The following is a 20,436-nucleotide window of genomic DNA, read 5'->3' as shown; positions in this document are numbered from 1 at the left end:
TTTGAAACCTCTGTGACAAACACTGCAGGCTGGACGTGATTGCAAACTTTTTTAGGCTTGGTCAGTAAACGTGACCTGGTGATCTGACCTGACATGACCCGGGTCAAAAATTTCACACATTGTCCAAAATTGAGGTACAGCAAGCTACTTTAAGCGGCGTGGCGCTACGCGCCGCGGTTTTTATTTACACGCAAAAAACGCGACAGGGTGGTAACATATGCCCCCCCCCCCACTGGGGCGAAGGTTAATACAAGAAATAATATCGCACGTGAAATATCGCCAGTAAGCTAAATATTATCTAGACGCGCCTCGAGAGTGTGGAAATGTTTGCCAGTCCCACTGTGCTGTCTGGAAGACGGTAGTATCGCTTGTGTACTGTGACGTTGTGCCTAAGATGGGATGCAACTTTATCCATTTCATTCTCTTTCAAGTGCATGACTTGAGCAATATCGTTGCAAGATACTTTCTCATGCTTGTTGAGGCTATCCTCGCACGATTTCACAGACCGCCAGCTGACACATTTTCCTCAGCTGGTAAAGCAGCCGTTGCAAGCACTGCCGTTCGGTGCCTTCGCCTCCTCCTCTTTCGTCTCCTCCGTGCTGAGGCCGACTATCTCTCTTACGGAGGCGACCAGGTCCAGCGCCCCCTTCTCCCGGTTGGGGATGATCACAGGGACCGTCCTTCCACGTTTCCCTCGTGTTTCGATGAGTGTCATCCATCCCATTATATCTTTTTCAAGATATGATAAATGCCTTTTCATCTTCTGTTGGCCCTTCTCGGGCCGTGTATTCGTGTCCACACGAGAGTCGAGACTGAACAGACAGCGGAACACAACGTGAATAAATGCCTTTTTGGTGTAGTCAGACACCAGTTTCTTCATAGACTCCCCGCCACGTCGCTTGTTAAACACCATAAGACTCACAGCAGTGACTCACACCAGGTTGTTGTACGCGTTTACACTGGGTTTTCTCCTCACCCCCTCTATCTTGGCGTAGAGCTGCTGCTGGATGTGCCTGTTGAGCCTCTTCATGTCGTCGGTGGTAGGTAGTGCCTTTTCGTCGTTTTGCCTGCTCAGGTTCAGCGTCTCCAGGGACGCCCGTCCCATTTTGTGTCCCCACTCACTGTCGATCAGTGTTGTGAACAATGTGACATCGTCCTGCAGCTCACGATGTTCATCACGCATGGTCATGCCCATTCCATCTGGTGGACCTCGCCCAGTGCCATTCCCACAATGCGCCGAGTGGCGGGAGTGGCGGACGTCCCCGGGGGAGTGTGTGGGGAGTGGGGGAGTGTGGGGAGTGTGGGGGAGTGTGGGGAGTGCGTCCCCGCGTGTCACCTCTCCGTTCTCGTACCTCGCGTCACAGCGAGCACGAGGCGGTCGGAGCCACACACTGTCCCCGGGCCGATACCGCGAGCGGCCCCGTTCCTCCCCGTCAGATGTTCCACACACACGGGGTCGCCTGGTCACCGAGACATTGCACACGCAGCTCCTGCCGGTGCAGCAGATTGGCCGGTGCGGCGTCGGCCGTCTGGTCATTGAGCGCCGGCTTTTCTGGCACGGCATTCGCGTTCACGATGTTTCCCATTTTTTTCAAAACCAAGGTCAAGAACAGATACGTATATTTGACTATCGCCCATGAAATAGCACATGGTGAAATAAATAAATTCGCTTAGCGCGGCGAACCCAACAACAGATGACGCTGAAGTCAATTGTCAAACCACGCCGTTACGCTGAACCGATTTGTTTAATGCTCTTAAAACGTCAACACTTTCTCGCTCGCCTTCTACACAGACTAGCCATAGCTCAGGCTGAGCCGCTTGGTGAGCTGCTCAGCATCTCGCTGAGTAAAACACTGTGCATAATAACTAACACATAATACACATACACATAACACATAATAACTACATTGCCTATGACCATTTTTTTTCAGAAAAATACGACTGTTTTCTTCGCACATTAGTCCTAATGTATTAGCCATTAACTCGGATATGAAGTGCGACTGCACTCACCACCAGGTGCCTGTAGGAACAGCAGCCCGCCCTCGCCGGTGGCCAGACGGCGCGTGACTTCGTCGTAGACGTCCCGCTGATCTTGTGTGAGCAGAGGCACACGCTAGTCCACCAGTCGCTGGTGATGGTCGATCGGCTGGTTGTCCTCTTCTTCGGGGGCCTGGGCAGGCGCGTCCGGGGGCTGTGGCAGACCGACATCGGACAGGGCCAGGCCACTGATGCGCCGGAGCTGGCGGCCGATCAGCCGCAGTGTCTCGGAGAAGACGGGGTGTTGTGCGTCGTCACCACCGCCGTCCATGGGGTCATCGTCGTCGAGATCGGCGTCATGTTCCAGCCGGCCGAGCCGCTGAAGGCGCCGCCGCACGTCCTGCGACATGGCTGTGCGGAAGTTGCGCCACAGCAGCTGAATATCGCAGCTGGCGCGGCCCTCGATGGTGATGAGTGCGAAGAGGCACCTCAGCTGCCGGGGGAAGGTGATTTCGGCTGCCTCCGCCATGGCCCGATGCCAGTGCTGGCCGTCCTCCAGCAGACCGAGCACCGAGCAGGCCTCCTGAAAGGTGTCACGCACTTGACCGTTGACAGTGCGGAGCGCCTCAAATGAGCGCGGCCCCCGCACGTTGTGCAGGAGAAGGCGCAGGAAGAAGCGTTCCCCGGCGCGTGGGCTCACCGCGTAAACACGGCCGAGAGCCCGTGCGGAGAATATCCCCGGCACGTTTGGATGTGGTGCTCCCCGCCGCCGCCGCCTCCAGCTTTTTGTCGCCGTCTGCCATGTATAGTACCTGGGGACTTCATGATAGAGCAGAGTAGCGGCGAACTCGTCCTCTGCGCAGATGTTAAAGAAGCTGGTGAGCTTGGACTGCTCCTGCCTGTCAATCACTTGCCGTAGATGGTCGTCGGCGTGGAACCTTACCAATCGGTCTTGACCGCCAAGGTGGACCGGCAGCGCTTCTACTGTGGGCAGGTGCTCATGGATTGGGTACTGGAGCAGGCGCCAGGCGGCCTCCATGGCGCTCAGATAGCGGCCCTGCTGAAAGGTCGCTATCTCGTCGACCACCGCCGGCTCACCTGGTGCCACCGCGAACATGACCTGGTCGCTTCCCTTCGTCACGTACTTGAGGACGTAACGAATGCAGGTGAAGGCATGGGTGATGAGCTCCACATTGACATGGCATTGCAGTGCGCGGCTGAGTAGGGGATTGTATGGCACAATCCAGCGGTTGTCCACAGTGATAGGACCACCGGGTCGGCCGGCCAGCTGCACGGTGCGCCCGCCGTCCAGCGGGCTGCGGCGGCGGTACTGCGGGTACCCCGTGTCGTTCACCTCGGTGACAGCGGCGAACTGCTTCGGGTATCGCTTTGTGCAGGCGCCATCAGCCATGCACGGGGCCGCTGGCCGGTGGGCACCGCACGGGCCGTGCACCATCTTTGCTGGTGACGACAGCATGGAGGACAATATGGGCATGAGGGAGGCCGCGCTTCTGCCACTCGATGCAGCTGATGAAGGCACGGACCTGACCGAAGACCGCGCCATCTCGGAGCAGGTGCAGGAGGCCGCGCAGCTTCTGGCGAAAAACTTGTGACACCACTTCTGGATGGTCTGAAGGCTGCTGTCCCGGGTACAGGCGTCGCAGGGTGTCCTTAATTTCCGCCCACATTGGATTGCACGTGACCGTGATGAATAGGTCGCCACCTCCAAACTCGCGAACGTATGCCATGGCATCGTTCAGCTTGGCGACCATGTAGCGGGCGCTGCCGGTAAAGGATGCCGGCAGCACGATGCGTCCGACATCAGCGCCGTGCTCGTCACCGGCGTGAATGGCGTCCGTCAGGCCGCGCAGCGTCTCTGTCCTCAGTGCCGGCTGGTGTTGGCGCAGGTAGCAGAGGCGGTCCGATTCGATTTTCGCGAAGGCGTCCACCAGTAGCTGCTGAAAGAGTGACTGGCCTCTGACGATCAAATTGAAATGGCCTGGACGATAGCGCAGATGGAACGCGTAGTACTCTGTTGCTGTTATGTTCATGGCATGGCGTGCTTCATTTCTAGGGACCAGCCGTCGGTGCCGTGAGGGTGTGACAGCACGTAGTGCAGGGGGTCGTAGCTGCGGTGATACTCATTGATTCGTTCCACACCGCCGTCTCGGTGGTGCAGGACGATGTCGCGGACGCCATGCGCCACACAGTGTCTTCTTTCGACGCGGCCCCGCACTACTCATGGCTCAGGCCTAGCCGTCTGGGCAGCGACCAGCAGGCGCGGGGTACAACCATTGCGACGCGCACTTTCAGCACGAAGTGGTGCACGAAGATGGCGGTCACCGCGGCGGTCACCGCGGCCCGCCGCCTGAGCGAACACTGTGAGGCAATCGGCCCACAAAAGGGCCGCGTGCGCGCCAGCCCGGTCCCCGCTGCCACGGCCTCGCCGCCCTCCACGTCTCGGCAGGTTGGCAGCTTCGTCTCCATCCCCTAGCTGCGTCAACCTACCAAGTGCAGGGCCGTCGCAGTCTTGGGCGTCTTCTCCGGAGGCGAAGAAACGTAGCACGGAATCGCGTCCACGGACGCCAGTTGGGATGGCCGCAGTGGGCTCCTCTGCAATATACGATATATATTATTTAAATGCATGATGTAACATTTTTATAATTGTTGTACACCCCATCCTGGCGTCCCCGCCGACCAGCCGGCAGAACTCGCTGCCCAGGATGGAGAGCAACGCCTCCACGGCTTCTTTCTCTGAAAAGGACGATAACAAAAGCTCAGAGAAACCTGACAGCTTAATATTTTCTAATGCATACCCCGAAATGAACACGCATAAGAGGACGTGTGTTATGCTTCACTTTCCTCTGGAAAACGGCATTGCATTACCGCTATCTGCGAATATGAGGTGCTGATCGGAACTCGGATCTTCGGAATTCCGATTGTCTAATGTGCAATGCAGAATTCGGATGAACAGCCTGCTACTGGCTTTGGACAAAATACAGGGTGACCCAGCAAAAGCGGGCCCCGTCCTAACTTTTTGCTATAGTTCCTATAATAATTGACCAAATGGGTTTATTTTTCAGGACATGGCAGAAGCAACACCTGACAACTCAAAGAAACCTCACTGGAAGCTAGATCACAGAATATACTGTGTAAAACACTACTACAAGACAAGCTCGTTTAAGAAAACTCAGGAGACTTTCTTACATGAGTTTGAATGTCAGAAAGCACCCTCCAAGAGCAGGATCCAGAACTGGGTGGACCACTTTGAGAAGTTTGAAACCGTTGAAAACCTCAACGCAGCCAGTGAACGTCGTCCAAGCCACTCAGGAGGTACGAACAGGAAGCGCACAGCCGAACTTATCGAGAGCGTGAGAGAGTCAGTTCAGCAGAGTCCGAAACGCTCCTTGCGCAAACGAAGTCAGTCTCTCGGTATTTCCCGTGAAACGTGCAGGAGAGTACTTGTTAACGATATGAAGGCTTATCCATACAGGATACAGACAAAACAGACTCTCACTGTCTCAGACAAAGAGAAGAGAAAGGCTATGGCAGTGAAGATGTTGGAGAAAATGGAGGAAAGCCCAGAATTCCTGAAGTTCATCTGGACCTCCGATGAAGCTCACTTTGACCTTGAAGGAAAGGTGAATTCGAAGACAAATGTCTTTTGGGGGACCTCCAAGCCTCAAGAAGTAGCCACCACGCCTCTGCATTCCCCTAGGTGCACGGTATGGGCTGCAATCTCAGCAAGAGGAATCATCGGGCCAATGTTCTTCGAGGAATCTGGAGCGACAGTGACCGTCACCAAAGAACGGTATGTTGAAGTCCTCGAAGCCTTCAAGAGCGAGCTATATGCGCTCTATCCATCGCTTATGAACAGGTTCTGGTTCCAGCAAGATGGAGCAAGCTGTCACACCTCGAAGATGTCCCGAGATTGGCTGAAAAAGAACTTCGGACGTCGTGTGATCAGCCTGAAGACTGATTTTGAGTGGGCGCCCCATAGCCCAGACCTGAGTCCCCCAGACTTCTTCCTCTGGGGCTATCTCAAGGACCGGGTGTACTCAGAGAAGCCTAGGACCATCACCGACCTCAAGGAAGCCATCAGGGAGGAGATGAGAGCCATTCCTCGGTCTGTGTGCAAGGCCGTCATGGACAACTTCGTGCTGCGCCTCAAGAAATGTAACGAGCTAAATGGAGGACATCTCGAGCACATGCTCTAGATTGAACAAGGAGAGGTCGGTCGCTTTCGTGTTTTGACATTGTACTTAGAACACAATAAACCAGTTGTGTCCGAAGTTTCATTCAATTCAAACCATTACTTAAAAAATGACGTCTATCGGAAGTTGGGGCCTGCTTTTGCTGGGTCACCCTGTAGAAAAATCGCTATTACACTGAAGCTTATACGAGTCATTTTGGCACATTCTTCGCCTCTTTGTGACACATTATCCAAATATTCATCTGCCTATCTCACCAGCGTCCATCACAAAGCGTTCCCAGCTTTGCCAGGACATCTTTCCAGGTGACCTCAGCGTCGACTCTGGCCAAGCAGCGACCGGTGATCTTGACGAACTCGAACCAGATCTGGAAACGTGAAAGACCTTGTTTTAAATGTCCTGCACCTATTGTGTTATGCAGGCCACTTGCTCTGAATATAACCTCACAGATCACTTTCATCATCATCATCATCATCATTTGTTCAGCATCGCATTGTGCGATAAGTGATAATAAGTAATAACAGAGTGTAACACGTCAACTTCAACGCAGTGAGTTGCAGGTGAGAAGTCTAAGTAGACGCCGGGATGCCTCGCAACTGCCTTGTAAAACAAACTTCAAGCTGTCTTTCAGGCCATCTGGCATGCGATGAGTCCGAACCCGGTCACGATCTACCGGACCACCAGCGGCAAGTTCCAGCACTTCTCTGAATTTATTTTTCAGCATGCCGAATATCTCCATCACGAATGAGCCCACCAGTTCACTGGGATTCAGGGTCAGCTTTGCCAGTGAAGTGATGAGGGCTTGCTGTAGACGGTGGCGGGCGCACATCGCAGATCTGAAGGTGCGTAAGATTTCACCTCTCAATTCCTCTTGGACTGTGGGAATACCTGAGGAATCCATCAAGGCGTAGTGATGTGCAGAGCGCGGAAGTCCAAACGCAGCCTTCACGCAGCTGGCTTGCACTTTGTCTAAGTGTTCCACATCAGCCGAGCGCAAGACAGCCGTGCCGCAGCCGAATATCAAAACAGGTAAGACTACCGTCTGCCATAAATACGCCTTGTCTGCGGGAGATAGTTTCTTGCTCAACATACCGGCGGGCGTGAGGCCATTAAAGGCGGCACGTGCTCGTTTTTCTCGCTGGTTAACATGACTGGCGGCTGATAGGCGAGAGTCCAGCACCACGCCAAGGTGCTCCGATTGTGACCTGGTCAGGAGCCGCTGGCCAGACAGTACCCATGACGGTGTACTTGCCAGGAGTTCTCCACCAAAGAGGACACAGTGACTTTTCGTTTTTTCTGGGTCAGGATGAACGAATTCAAGCCTCCATTCCTGTGCGAATTCTCCAACCAGGCCCAACAGACCACCAAGATGCAGGGCGTTTGCAGACAGTAGGAGCAGATCGTTGTCATAGCACACAGCCGGAACGTGGTGCTGACAGGTAGGCGCCACATCCATTCTCGTCCAACGCTGCCAGGAGAGGGTGCAGATACACATTGGCGAAGCTGGGAGAAAGGGTGGCACCCTGCCTAGTGCCCCTCAGTACCGAGAAGGTCTCGGATATGGCTCCCCCGAATGCAACTCTCGCAGCAAGATTACAGTACCAGTGTACAATCAGAAGACAGACCTACCCGATGACGTAGCTGCTAGAGGACCGTGGTACCCATGTATCGTTTGTAACTGTTTATCCATGCCTGCCTCACTCCCAGCTGGGTACACCTCTGTCCTGATGCTTCCTTTCTTGTACTTTCAGATGTGTTGGTCATTGCTGTCAAATACAATCCGAAGCAAATGACTGAGGTCTATTTATGACCAACACATAACTGGTTTCATCGTCCTCAATTGGTATCCACGCCAAGGTAAAAAGTCACACCAACCACAGCACCGCAGCGTCAAACAGGAAAACCCAAGGGGTAACCGTACAGGCACCGACAGCTCCTCTATTAGGGAACAGTCTGATTTTGCTCCTTTCCTCAGAAGCCACCCACAGGGCTGTTGGGATCTGCCCATTTGTTTCCGCCGTGCATTTCTCGTTATGCATCGCGTGGTACACTGTACGGATGCTCGCCTACGGGACGTCACATGACTGCTTGTATGATGCGGCGCGGTATCAGCCGACTGGTGGCCTCCTTGATCAGAGGAATGCTGTTCGCCGTCTTAGAGGCCTTGATCCGCCGCAGGTCGGCTACCTCGTGGATGGCATAAGGCGAAAGTGAAAAGTTTTTGCGAAGTTTTTGAAGTCTTTGAGGCGCCAGTCAGCAATTTCCGTATTCGAAAGTCGGAAGTCGGGTCAGGAAATCCTCTGGAGCGATGGCCATAAGCAATCGCAGAACATTGGCTGGCCAGCGCTGCAGCACTGTATCCCGCGTCGAACTGGACGGCGATGAAATCCGCATTCCGCAACCTCAGTAACGGAAACTGGGAATCACTGACTTAGCAGTTGGAGTAGGGTTTGGAGACTCAGCTATGTAGCCTTGCAAACCCGATTTGTAGCTGGTGCCAGAGCTACCTGAGCCAGAGCATTTACTGTCCCAGCATGAAGTCCGACCAGTCCCAGCGGGTGGCACGCGTGCCCGCGTTCAGCCGCATGCTCCGGAACACCTGCGTGAAGCCCCGTGGCAATGCGTCAGGTGCCGTGTTATGCACACCGGATATGTGGACGGCACGCAGCAAAATGTCGTATTTGACAGTGACGCAATGGCGGAGCCAAACCATGGCTGCTGCCGACCGTGATGACTGAGAGTTCAGTACCGAGACCACACTGCTGTTGTTTGCTCGTACAATAACACATCGGCATGCCAGAACATGGGACCAAATATGAACTGGCACCACCACGCCTATAAGGTCTTTTACCCTGATGTCGGCACCATGCAGCCAGCTAGGCCATTCGCCAGCGGCTGCCGCATATTGCACCCAGACCGACAGAGCCGTACTTATGAAGGATTTCTTCCAGCCTCTGCGAACCAGGTAGAGCCGGGCTCACATTCAAGTCTCCCGCGCTTCTCGACTGGTCTTCCATCATGGCGACAGCTACCCGTGCCTCGTGTATCCCTCCTCCGACCATAAGGTCAGGGATCTTCCAGTGTGAGCCCAGGCGGATACGTCCACTCTCCCAGTCAAACTTACGGAGGGGAAGGTGGACAGGAAGTCGCGGCCCAGGATGACCACAGTCTCGGTGCAGTCAATGATCTTGAGTACATGGTCGCGCACATCACCCTCTCCTACATCAATACAGACAGTCACAGTTCCAACCACGTCAGCATCTCCACACACACCATGTACTTTACTGCCAATACCCTGCACTGGCCGCAGATTCATCAGGACCTAGCTCTTCAGCTGTACGCTTGTCCACGACTGAGGTTCCAGCTCTAGGGTCTACATGGCTGACACTGGCTGATCATTTAACAGGACACTCAATGTGAGAGCCCTTCACTCTCGCATGACTCGCTTGCATGCACGGAGATCATGCCCCTTCCCCCCACATCGCGGACAACAGCGCCCAGGGCATGTACGCATGATGTGACCTGTCTTACTACAGATGTAGCATTTCATGGGCGGGCGGTTTACAATCTGACTGACCGTGCTATCACCTCTGCCCCTGTGGGCTCTGACAGCCACGACATCACCTCCGTCCGACCTTTCATCAAGGCTGCTCGACTGCCGCCTCTGAGAGGTGTGCCACCGTTGGAGCACTAGTGACAGTTACGGCCTCTGCACCAACACTGATTGCACCTACCGGCTCTATGAGAGGCACATGAGGAGTCGTAGTCGAGTCGGAGTCAAAGTCAATTTTTGAAGCCGGAGTCTGAGTCTGAGTCGGAGTTACCCTAAAATACATCGACTCCGCAGCCCTGCTGATGTGGTGACACTGGATACTTTGATTGTTGATTGTGTTCTGCGACAGAAGAAAACGTGTGCGGCTCTGCTGGATCCCGAGCCACGTAGGCATCCAAGGTAACGAGACTGCCGACTTGGCGGTGAGGAGGGCCTCGGAGAGGCCTCATCTCCACCGATTCCCACTCCCAGCTAGGGACTTTTTTCCCTACGATCAAAGCCTTCTTGCACAGCAAATGGCAAAGCAGGTGGGATGGCTGCTTGGGCAACAAGCTTCTATCCCTCAAGCCCACCCTAGCACCGTGGGCCTCCTCAATGCGCAAAAACAGGCGGGACGAGGTAGTCCTGTGCAGGCTGAGGACTGGGCACACGTACGGCACCCACGGCTTTCTCGTCTGTGGAGGAGACAGACCTACGTGTCCTAGATGCACTGTCCCCCTATCGGTGAGGCATGTTCTACTGGACTGTCCTCAGCTTAATCGTGAAAGGGAAGCGCACTTCGGGGCTACGCATCAGCTGACCATCCAAAACCTGCTAGGTAACGACTCGCACCTCCTAGACAGGGAAGCCCTCTTGGCGTTCGTCAGAACCTCCGGACTCCGAGTGGCGAGTAGTCTACTCTCACCAAGTTTCGTAAAACTCTCTCTTTACCGGAACTCTTGCCTCGCTGTCCTGCGAGGGTTAGCTTTTATCTTCGAGCACGATAGTTTCTAAACCCAGACCTAGTATATTGGACGTTAGCCCGAGCAACGCTTCTTGAGGGACTGTTGTCCCGTTTTTTTACATCATTTTACTCGTGCTTTGAGAGAAAACTGCACATTGCTCACCATTGTTTAGCACGCTTACCTGCGCTTTAAGACTGTTGTTAACTCGCTATTCAGTTCTTGCCCCGCACCTCACGCAAAAAGATAAGTTACTGGCGTCATATAACCCTCAGAGGTTGGGCACGCCATCAAACCCAATCATCATCATCATCATCATCGACTCGTTGAAATGACATGGCGAGACTGCATGGAAGGGTCTTTGGCAGGAATGGAGTCCATGCTCTCAAAATATGGCCATGAGCATGTGCCCGCCCCACTGCGCTGTTTTTCTTGCTGGACATCTTTGTACCTTTGAAGCAGCCTGTGCCACTTCTTGCGGCAGTCTTCCCAACCAATGTCATACCCTTGGGTCTTCATCTCTTCTTGCACACGGAGCCATCGTGCCCTTACATCTTGCTTGGACTTTGTTTTTTTTTTCTGGTGCATCGATAACATTCTCATGGCAAACTGTGATCAGCAATTTACTTTTTTTTGGACATCCTTTGCAGAAGTAGTGGGGTCTGTTTCACAATGTTAAGTTGCAGCAGCATCACATCTTGAATGGCATGCTGTGGCTTCTTCAACTGATAGGATCTGTGATCCACATTTACCACATGCATGGATACACCTGGAAAAATACTAGACATGGTTAGGTGGTTGTATCCACATTATCAAACAGTACAGCTGTACTATATAACACATTTTGATAAATATATTGCATCACAATAGGATATTTTGCTTAAAACTATGCAACAAGCAATAAGACACCTTCACTGGTTTTCTGGTTTTCATTATTTTTTAAAGAAAACCATGAAAGAAAACCATGGCGCTCTTCGATGTCGAAGAGCGCCGGAAAGGTCTTCATGAGCTTCGTGACTGAAGCACCCGTCTTGCCACGACGTCCAAGAATCTCCTGGCGCCGACTTGGGAACGTGCTGATCATTAGCTCCGGATCGCGCTCGCCGAGCTGCATCCGGTTGATGCTGCGCTCGCCTTAGCAGGCCGAGTTCTTTACGGCGGGACGGTAACCTGAGTAAAGATAAATGCAAATTAGAATAGCGAGATAACATTTATTTGATGTCGCAGTACTATAGAGCGGAAACACGTCACATTCCAATGCCAGAGCCATCAAAACAGCTGCAGTCGGAGTAGCTCAGGTTAGTCCTCGCCGGCACTGGTAATTTCACCGACAACTTACACGGCACGAAGGGGATACGACTCCCCCACCCCACCCGCGCTTGGCCCCAAATTGAGCTACAGCATTACAGCTTTGCAGAAAGCCAGGCCGGCATCCGAACATCGACCCGGGCATAGCCGTCCGCAGTCAGATGTACCCCATCCTTAAACACGTTCTTGCGCGTCGTGCGGTGATTTCGGTCCGCCAGGCGCCATCCGATGTGACGGGTCACTTCGACGCTCTGGCTGAAACCGTAGATCACAGCGCTGAGCTTGGCCTCTGCGTGGTAAGCGTCTCTAACCTCCCAGTGGATGTCGTTTTGCCGCGGCTTCGGGCCAAACACCGTCACACTGTGGGCGGGAACTTGGGACAGTAGCTTTTCCATGACGGGAACCACCGCTTGGGTGGAGAGCTGTCGGGCCGTTCGGTGCTCCTGCGGGGTCCTGTCGTTCCAGTCCAGTCACGGTACGACCCGACCCTCGGCCTCTCCGGCAATATTGCTGGACAGCCACTCGCTCCGCTCACGCCGCACACATGCTGGCCCAGCTCAACGCCGCGCCGGGGGCGCCCGGTCTGTGGCACAGACACCATAAGGCAGCACAAACACCATTAGGCTCAACACTGTACACACTGGAGCACATCATCGGATTCTGAACTCCTTCCCCCGACCCCTACCTCGACCTCGACCTCAACCACGACCACCTCGACCTCGGCGACCACTTCGACCTCGGCGACCACTTCAACTCCGGCCCCGCCCGGATGTCCTCGCCCCCAGACCTCGACTGAGGCAACCCCTCGACCACCCGGTGATCTTGGGAGGCCGCTGCCTCACTTTCTGCTCATGAGCTCAACCGATCAGGATGAGTCTGGCCAGCCCGTGCCGCTCAAACTCAATCCGTTTCAAAGAGAGCAGGCACTCTCGCCTCACTGTCAGCCTCAGCGTGTAACCCAACGCCCAGACGGGACCCTGGAAATCCACCTGACGAACCAAACTGAGATCCGGAATATGCTTGCCCTCAAAGAAATATCATTCAAGGCACGAGATAAGCAGGTCCGCAAAATAGAGGTCAAAGTTGAGCCACATCCGTTCAAAAATTCAGTGCGGGGAGTGATCACATGCCCGGACCTCCGCGGCGTGGCGGACGACGAAGTCGTGGACGGAATGGAAGGGCAAGGTGTCACCCATGCCCGCCGCATCCGTCGTAAGGTGAAAGGATCTCTTATGAACACCGACTCAATCGTTTTAACTCTGAACCGCCCCACCCTCCCGCGGGAGGTCAAGGTTGGCTATCTTGTGGTTCCCATTCGTGCCTTTCTTCCGGATCCAGTCCGGTGTTTCAAATGCCAAGCCTTCGGGCACGTCTCCTCGAAGTGCCGGGGAACACAGCGCTGTGGGGTCTGCTCAGCTGAGGGGCATGGCTCTGACGCTTGCCAATCGGACAGTGTCAAATGTGCCAACTGCGGTGGCCAGCACCGGGCATGGCACCGCAAATGCCCTAAGTTTGTGTTCGAGGCTGAGGTGCGCGCATTGATGACGAAGGAGAACGTCTCCTTTCGCGAGGCGCGGGACAGGGTGCGACAGCGCACTCCCGCACCTTCGCTTTCATACCGAGATGTGGCCGCTCGGCCACCCCAACCTGCTGCAAGCCGGGTCGCCCTCGGACCCGGGGTGAGTGGTGCCCTCAGGAAGGCCGGCAATCTTCGCCAGCTTTCTGTAGCAGAGCTGATCCAGCTCCTCTCGGGGCTCATTGAGGATGACACTCCGCCGGCACCCGCAGCCGATTCTGTGCCAGCAGCGCCTGCTGCTGATGCACGTCGCCGGGCAGAATCTGAGGATGACTGGACCGTTGTTCACCCACGGCGCCGCCCGTCGAGGCGCCAGTCTCCAACAGCCACTGTACCACCATCTCCGGGATCTGACAGGGCGATCAGCCCAGCAGTGCTGGAAACCCTGAAGCGGGGAGAGGAGGAGCGACGGGCGAGGGACGCCAAACGTGCCAGACTGGCCGAGAAGGCCAAGGAGGGGAGGCCGTCCCCAGTGGTGAACGCCCCGGCCGGCTCTCCGGCCATGCCCCCTCCCCCTCCCCCGCCTCTCCCGAGGCGGCCCCCTCCGCCGTCCCTTGGGGCGGCATCCGGTACCCTCAGCGTGCCGGATCCTGCACCCAGCCCCCCAGGCTCGGTGCTGGCCGAACGCAGGCGTTCGGCCAAGCGTGGTCCCCCGTCGCCGCCAGAGCAGGGCCCTGGCCGGGTGCGGTTTGGCAACCGAACCGTTTCAGGCCCTGTGGGACCTCGGTCCCAGTCTGCCGACGGCCGACAGAGATCTAGCCACGCGAGGATTCAATACGAATCCTCTGGGGAGGTGATTTTCTAGTCGTTTTTCTACTCAATCTTTTAAACAGTCTTATCGCCTTCTTGGGCTGTTTTACGTCTGGACGGGCTTTTAAAGCGCTTCTGCGCCTCTTTTACTGTCTTCTCCATGCAGAGTTTCTTACAGTGGAACTGTAGAGGACTCCGCAGTAGCCTTGTTGATTTACAGACGTTGATCCGTCGCGACTGTCCTCTCCTGGTCTGTCTACAGGAGACGAAGCTGAAGCCAGAGCATCACCTACATTTCAAAGGGTATTCCATTTTCAGGAAGGACCTGGATACCGACTCAGTTGCTCACGGTGGTGTTCTCGTGGCTGTCAGCCATAGAGTTTCGACGAGACCAATCCCGGTCAGATCCCCGCTTCAAGCGGTCGCTGTTCGGGTGGCTCTCGGTCACCGGGAGCTAACCTGTTGTTCACTGTACTGCCCACCAGGGGAGTCTCTCCCTGTGCAGGATCTTCATATGTTACTGGCAGAGCTACCTCTGCCAGTTTTGATTCTAGGCGATTTTAACTCTCACCACTCTGCATGGGGATGTCAGACAGTTTGCACCCGTGGTCGACTTTTAGCATCTTTTATTGGCGATGAGGACTTATGCGTCCTTAACTCCGGTGCTCCAACTCATTTTACTCTACCTTCTGGTCAGACATCAGTTCTAGATCTCAGTCTTAGCAGTCCGCAGCTCGTTCCTCTTTTCACGTGGCGCGTTGCTGCGCACCCAATGGGCAGCGACCATTTTCCGATATGGCTGGACCTCCGGGAGCATGGCTCAGTTGGCTGTCGGCCACCCAGGTGGAACTTAACGAAGGCAGACTGGACCGAATTCGAGGCGAGACTGACAGAGTCATTCTCAGATGTTCCAACATACAGTTTGTCGGTCGATGATTTTTGAGGATGGAGATGCTAGTACTGAGCATTGTGTTACATATGATGATGAAGATGATTAGCCAGATGCTCATTATTTAGGATCAAAATTGATAGAATAGTTGTATTACGTTTCACCCACGGGGCTTCTTCGGATACATATAGGTAAATTCAACAAATAGAACACAGAGATGCAGGCCAAGCTCAGACACAAATCATGCGCATGCAATAAATATCGTGAAAGGATTAACAGATATCTTGAGATTTAGACGAATAATAATTTTAAGATCGACCCCTAAGTGCGTACTGCGCGCTATAATTTGTCTTTGTTAATAAATACGTATACCTATTTAACAGTCGACAACACAATACGTACTACGCGAATTACGCTATCATTCCATCTCAGAATTCGTACTACGCGCACACTAATACATACACATCATTCTAAATCACAGCTAACAATGACCTATAATACCCAATCATAATCAGTGTTCGGTGGTACAGCATATCTACAGGCGCTGCCTACTGGAGCCATCTGTTAGACACGAAAGGAACTACTGCTACTATGTAGGTATCGGTGTCATATAACGCTACCAACAGAACAAGCCAAGGAACAAGCGCTAATGTGCATATGATGATGTGTAGGGAACTGGATGGAGTAAGCGCCATGATGATGTGTTTTTGTTAAGTGCTGGTTTTTTGTTTCTTATCTCAATTGATTCAGTTATTAAAAGGTTCGCTTCGTCCTTGCATCTATGAAGAATAGAAATTTCGAAGTCAGTGTTCATCGGTTGTGCTGTGGGGTGTGCTGTCAGTATATGATCACCTAGGTCAGTACCTTTCCTTTTGTTCCTAGCGTCTCCCAAGTGTTCCATAAATCTAGTCCTCACCATGCGTTTAGTTTTACCAATGTATGTATCTCCACACATTTTACATTTAATCTCATACACAACGTTTTTGGTATGGCATCTACCTTTGAGGCCACCCTCACACGTACTGCAAGTCTTACGACACCCCCTGGGACAATCAGGGGGTTGCAGTGCAGACGAGGTCAGTTGATTTGAGAGTGTAGGTCCGCTTTTCCACGCAACTCGAATATCCAAATCTGAGGACTTCACTGCTGCGTTGACTTTACGTGTGAGGGTTTCGTCAATGTAAGGTAGAGATATGTAGGTAATATTGGGAGAAGACTTTTTCTTTTGAGATTGTTTGTTTTTATATCTGATTGCGTTTTGTATGTTACGAATCAGTTTAATCGGATAGCCGCTGGAAATGAATATGTCCGTTATTTTTTGTAGACCCCGGTCCTGTGCTGCTTTATCAGACCCCAAACGAACAGCTCTAAGCGACTGAGAGTGTATGAGGCTCCTTTTGGTCTGCATAGGGTGGCTGGAGTCAAAATGTAATATGATAGGGGCTGCTGATGGCTTAACATAAAGTTCTGTGGTGTATGCTCCTGAGGGTTCTACAGTGATTAGTGTATCAAGGAAGGGAATTTGTCTTTGTGACGAGAGATCGGTGCGTTCGAAGCTGAATTTTAGACAAGGATGGAAGCTATTAATGAACTGTATGTATTCATCTAAGTTTTGCGAGCCATGGGTCCAAATACCAAAAATATCGTCGATGTATCTAAGGTAAAGTGCAGGTTGTAGTCTATCCGATGCTAGTATGCGTGTTTCTACTGCGTTCATGAAGAGGATAGCCAGGGGAGGGGCTATACGGCTTCCCATAGCTATCCCCTGGGTTTGCTTGTAATATTTTGTACCGAAGCGTACATAGTTGTTTTCCAGACAGAAGCGTACATAGTTGTTTTCCAGACAGTTGTTTAGTTGTTTTCCTGTCTGGAAAACAACTATGTACGCTTCGGTACAAAATATTACAAGCAAACCCAGGGGATAGCTATGGGAAGCCGTATAGCCCCTCCCCTGGCTATCCTCTTCATGAACGCAGTAGAAACACGCATACTAGCATCGGATAGACTACAACCTGCACTTTACCTTAGATACATCGACGATATTTTTGGTATTTGGACCCATGGCTCGCAAAACTTAGATGAATACATACAGTTCATTAATAGCTTCCATCCTTGTCTAAAATTCAGCTTCGAACGCACCGATCTCTCGTCACAAAGACAAATTCCCTTCCTTGATACACTAATCACTGTAGAACCCTCAGGAGCATACACCACAGAACTTTATGTTAAGCCATCAGCAGCCCCTATCATATTACATTTTGACTCCAGCCACCCTATGCAGACCAAAAGGAGCCTCATACACTCTCAGTCGCTTAGAGCTGTTCGTTTGGGGTCTGATAAAGCAGCACAGGACCGGGGTCTACAAAAAATAACGGACATATTCATTTCCAGCGGCTATCCGATTAAACTGATTCGTAACATACAAAACGCAATCAGATATAAAAACAAACAATCTCAAAAGAAAAAGTCTTCTCCCAATATTACCTACATATCTCTACCTTACATTGACGAAACCCTCACACGTAAAGTCAACGCAGCAGTGAAGTCCTCAGATTTGGATATTCGAGTTGCGTGGAAAAGCGGACCTACACTCTCAAATCAACTGACCTCGTCTGCACTGCAACCCCCTGATTGTCCCAGGGGGTGTCGTAAGACTTGCAGTACGTGTGAGGGTGGCCTCAAAGGTAGATGCCATACCAAAAACGTTGTGTATGAGATTAAATGTAAAATGTGTGGAGATACATACATTGGTAAAACTAAACGCATGGTGAGGACTAGATTTATGGAACACTTGGGAGACGCTAGGAACAAAAGGAAAGGTACTGACCTAGGTGATCATATACTGACAGCACACCCCACAGCACAACCGATGAACACTGACTTCGAAATTTCTATTCTTCATAGATGCAAGGACGAAGCGAACCTTTTAATAACTGAATCAATTGAGATAAGAAACAAAAAACCAGCACTTAACAAAAACACATCATCATGGCGCTTACTCCATCCAGTTCCCTACACATCATCATATGCACATTAGCGCTTGTTCCTTGGCTTGTTCTGTTGGTAGCGTTATATGACACCGATACCTACATAGTAGCAGTAGTTCCTTTCGTGTCTAACAGATGGCTCCAGTAGGCAGCGCCTGTAGATATGCTGTACCACCGAACACTGATTATGATTGGGTATTATAGGTCATTGTTAGCTGTGATTTAGAATGATGTGTATGTATTAGTGTGCGCGTAGTACGAATTCTGAGATGGAATGATAGCGTAATTCGCGTAGTACGTATTGTGTTGTCGACTGTTAAATAGGTATACGTATTTATTAACAAAGACAAATTATAGCGCGCAGTACGCACTTAGGGGTCGATCTTAAAATTATTATTCGTCTAAATCTCAAGATATCTGTTAATCCTTTCACGATATTTATTGCATGCGCATGATTTGTGTCTGAGCTTGGCCTGCATCTCTGTGTTCTATTTGTTGAATTTACCTATATGTATCCGAAGAAGCCCCGTGGGTGAAACGTAATACAACTATTCTATCAATTTTGATCCTAAATAATGAGCATCTGGCTAATCATCTTCATCATCATAGGTCGATGATTTCACGTCCAAACTCGTCGAGGCTGCCGAAGCCTGCATACCCCGCAGTTCCGGTATGCCCCGACGACCACCAGTTCCGTGGTGGAGTGATGCTTGTTCTGACGCAATTCGTGCCCGAAAACGTGCCTACCGCGCCTTTCAGCGGAATAGTTCCACGGCCAACATGATAGCTTTTAAGAGAGCCAGAGCGGTTGCCAAGCGCACTATCAAAGAGGCCAAGATCTTATCTTGGAAGCGTTATGTCAGCACTCTTAATCGTTTTACTCCAATCGGCGAAGTATGGTCGCGCATAAAGCGCATCTCGGGCCGGCACTCCTCTGTACCCTTACCCGTGCTGAAGGTGGATGGAAGGGACATCATGGAGCCAAACGCCGTTGCTTCGGAGATAGGCCGCGCCCTCTATCGGCGGTGTGGTGATGAGTCCCTCGACGAATCCTTTGTCAGGCACCGCTCATCTTGTGAAGCTTCTGGGGTCAATTTTAGCACCTCCGACGTTTTGAGCTACAACGATACTTTTACAATGGTTGAGCTCAAGTCAGCTATAAGCTGTCTTAAATGTGTCGCAGAAGGCCCGGATTCTGTCCACAATGAGATGCTTCGCCATCTCCCTCCGGTTGCTCTGGATGCTCTCCTTCAGCTGTTCAATCTCCTATGGATGACGGGTGTTTACCCAAACTCCTGGCGGGAGGCAGTTGTCATCCCTGTTCTGAAAGCAGGGAAGAGCGGTTTGGACCCTCTGCACTACCGCCCAATTGCGCTCACATCCGCCCTTGGAAAGCTGTTGGAAAAGCTGGTGAATATCCGACTTACCTGGCATCTGGAGCGGCACGGACTTCTTGCCAATTCTCAGTGTGGTTTTAGAAAGCACCGGAGTACTGTCGACCACGTTCTTACTCTTGACTCAGTTGTCCGCTCGAATTTTAAACAAGGCCGTCAAGTAGGCGCCTTGTTCTTCGACATTGAAGCAGCGTATGATACCACTTGGCGTTTCGGTATCTTACAGAAGCTGCATAAGCTAGGCATTCGAGGCACGATGGGTCATTTTCTAAGCAGTTTTCTTGGTGATCGTTTCTTCCGTGTTCGAGTGGGCAACCAGTTATCTGAGCGGTTCGCCCAGATTAATGGAGTCCCACAAGGCGGTGTGCTCAGCGTGACGCTTTTTGGTGTCATGATCAACGACATCGAAAGAGTCCTTTCGCCAGCCATCGGCCGCGCTCTTTACGTTGACGATTTCGCTATTTGGTGCAGTGCGGCGTCGACCAGGTCAATGGAGCGACAGCTGCAGATTGCAGTCTCTCGAGTGGAGGCATGGGGCAAGGAGAACGGCTTCCGGTTCTCCTCTGCAAAGACGGTGGGCATGCAGTTTTCCCGTAAGCGTCGCCCCACTGCACCCATGGTGGTGAGGCTCTACCGTGAAGCCATACCAGTGGTTGCGGAGGCCAAGTTCCTTGGCATGACTCTTGACTGCCGACTCACATACCGAAGTCACATAAAGTGTCTCCGTGACAGATGTCTTAAAGCTCTTGACATTCTGAAATGTGTCGCTCGCATGTCCTACGGCGCTGACCGTAGTACGCTACTCCTTCTTTATCGGTCTCTTGTGCGGTCCCGTCTGGACTATGGATCT

Source organism: Amphibalanus amphitrite, unplaced genomic scaffold (genome assembly GCF_019059575.1).
Source record: "Amphibalanus amphitrite isolate SeventyFive unplaced genomic scaffold, NRLGWU_Aamphi_draft 000701F_arrow, whole genome shotgun sequence".
Taxonomy (NCBI): Eukaryota; Metazoa; Arthropoda; class Thecostraca; order Balanomorpha; family Balanidae; genus Amphibalanus; species Amphibalanus amphitrite.
Note: the sequence above shows the minus strand (reverse complement) of the source record.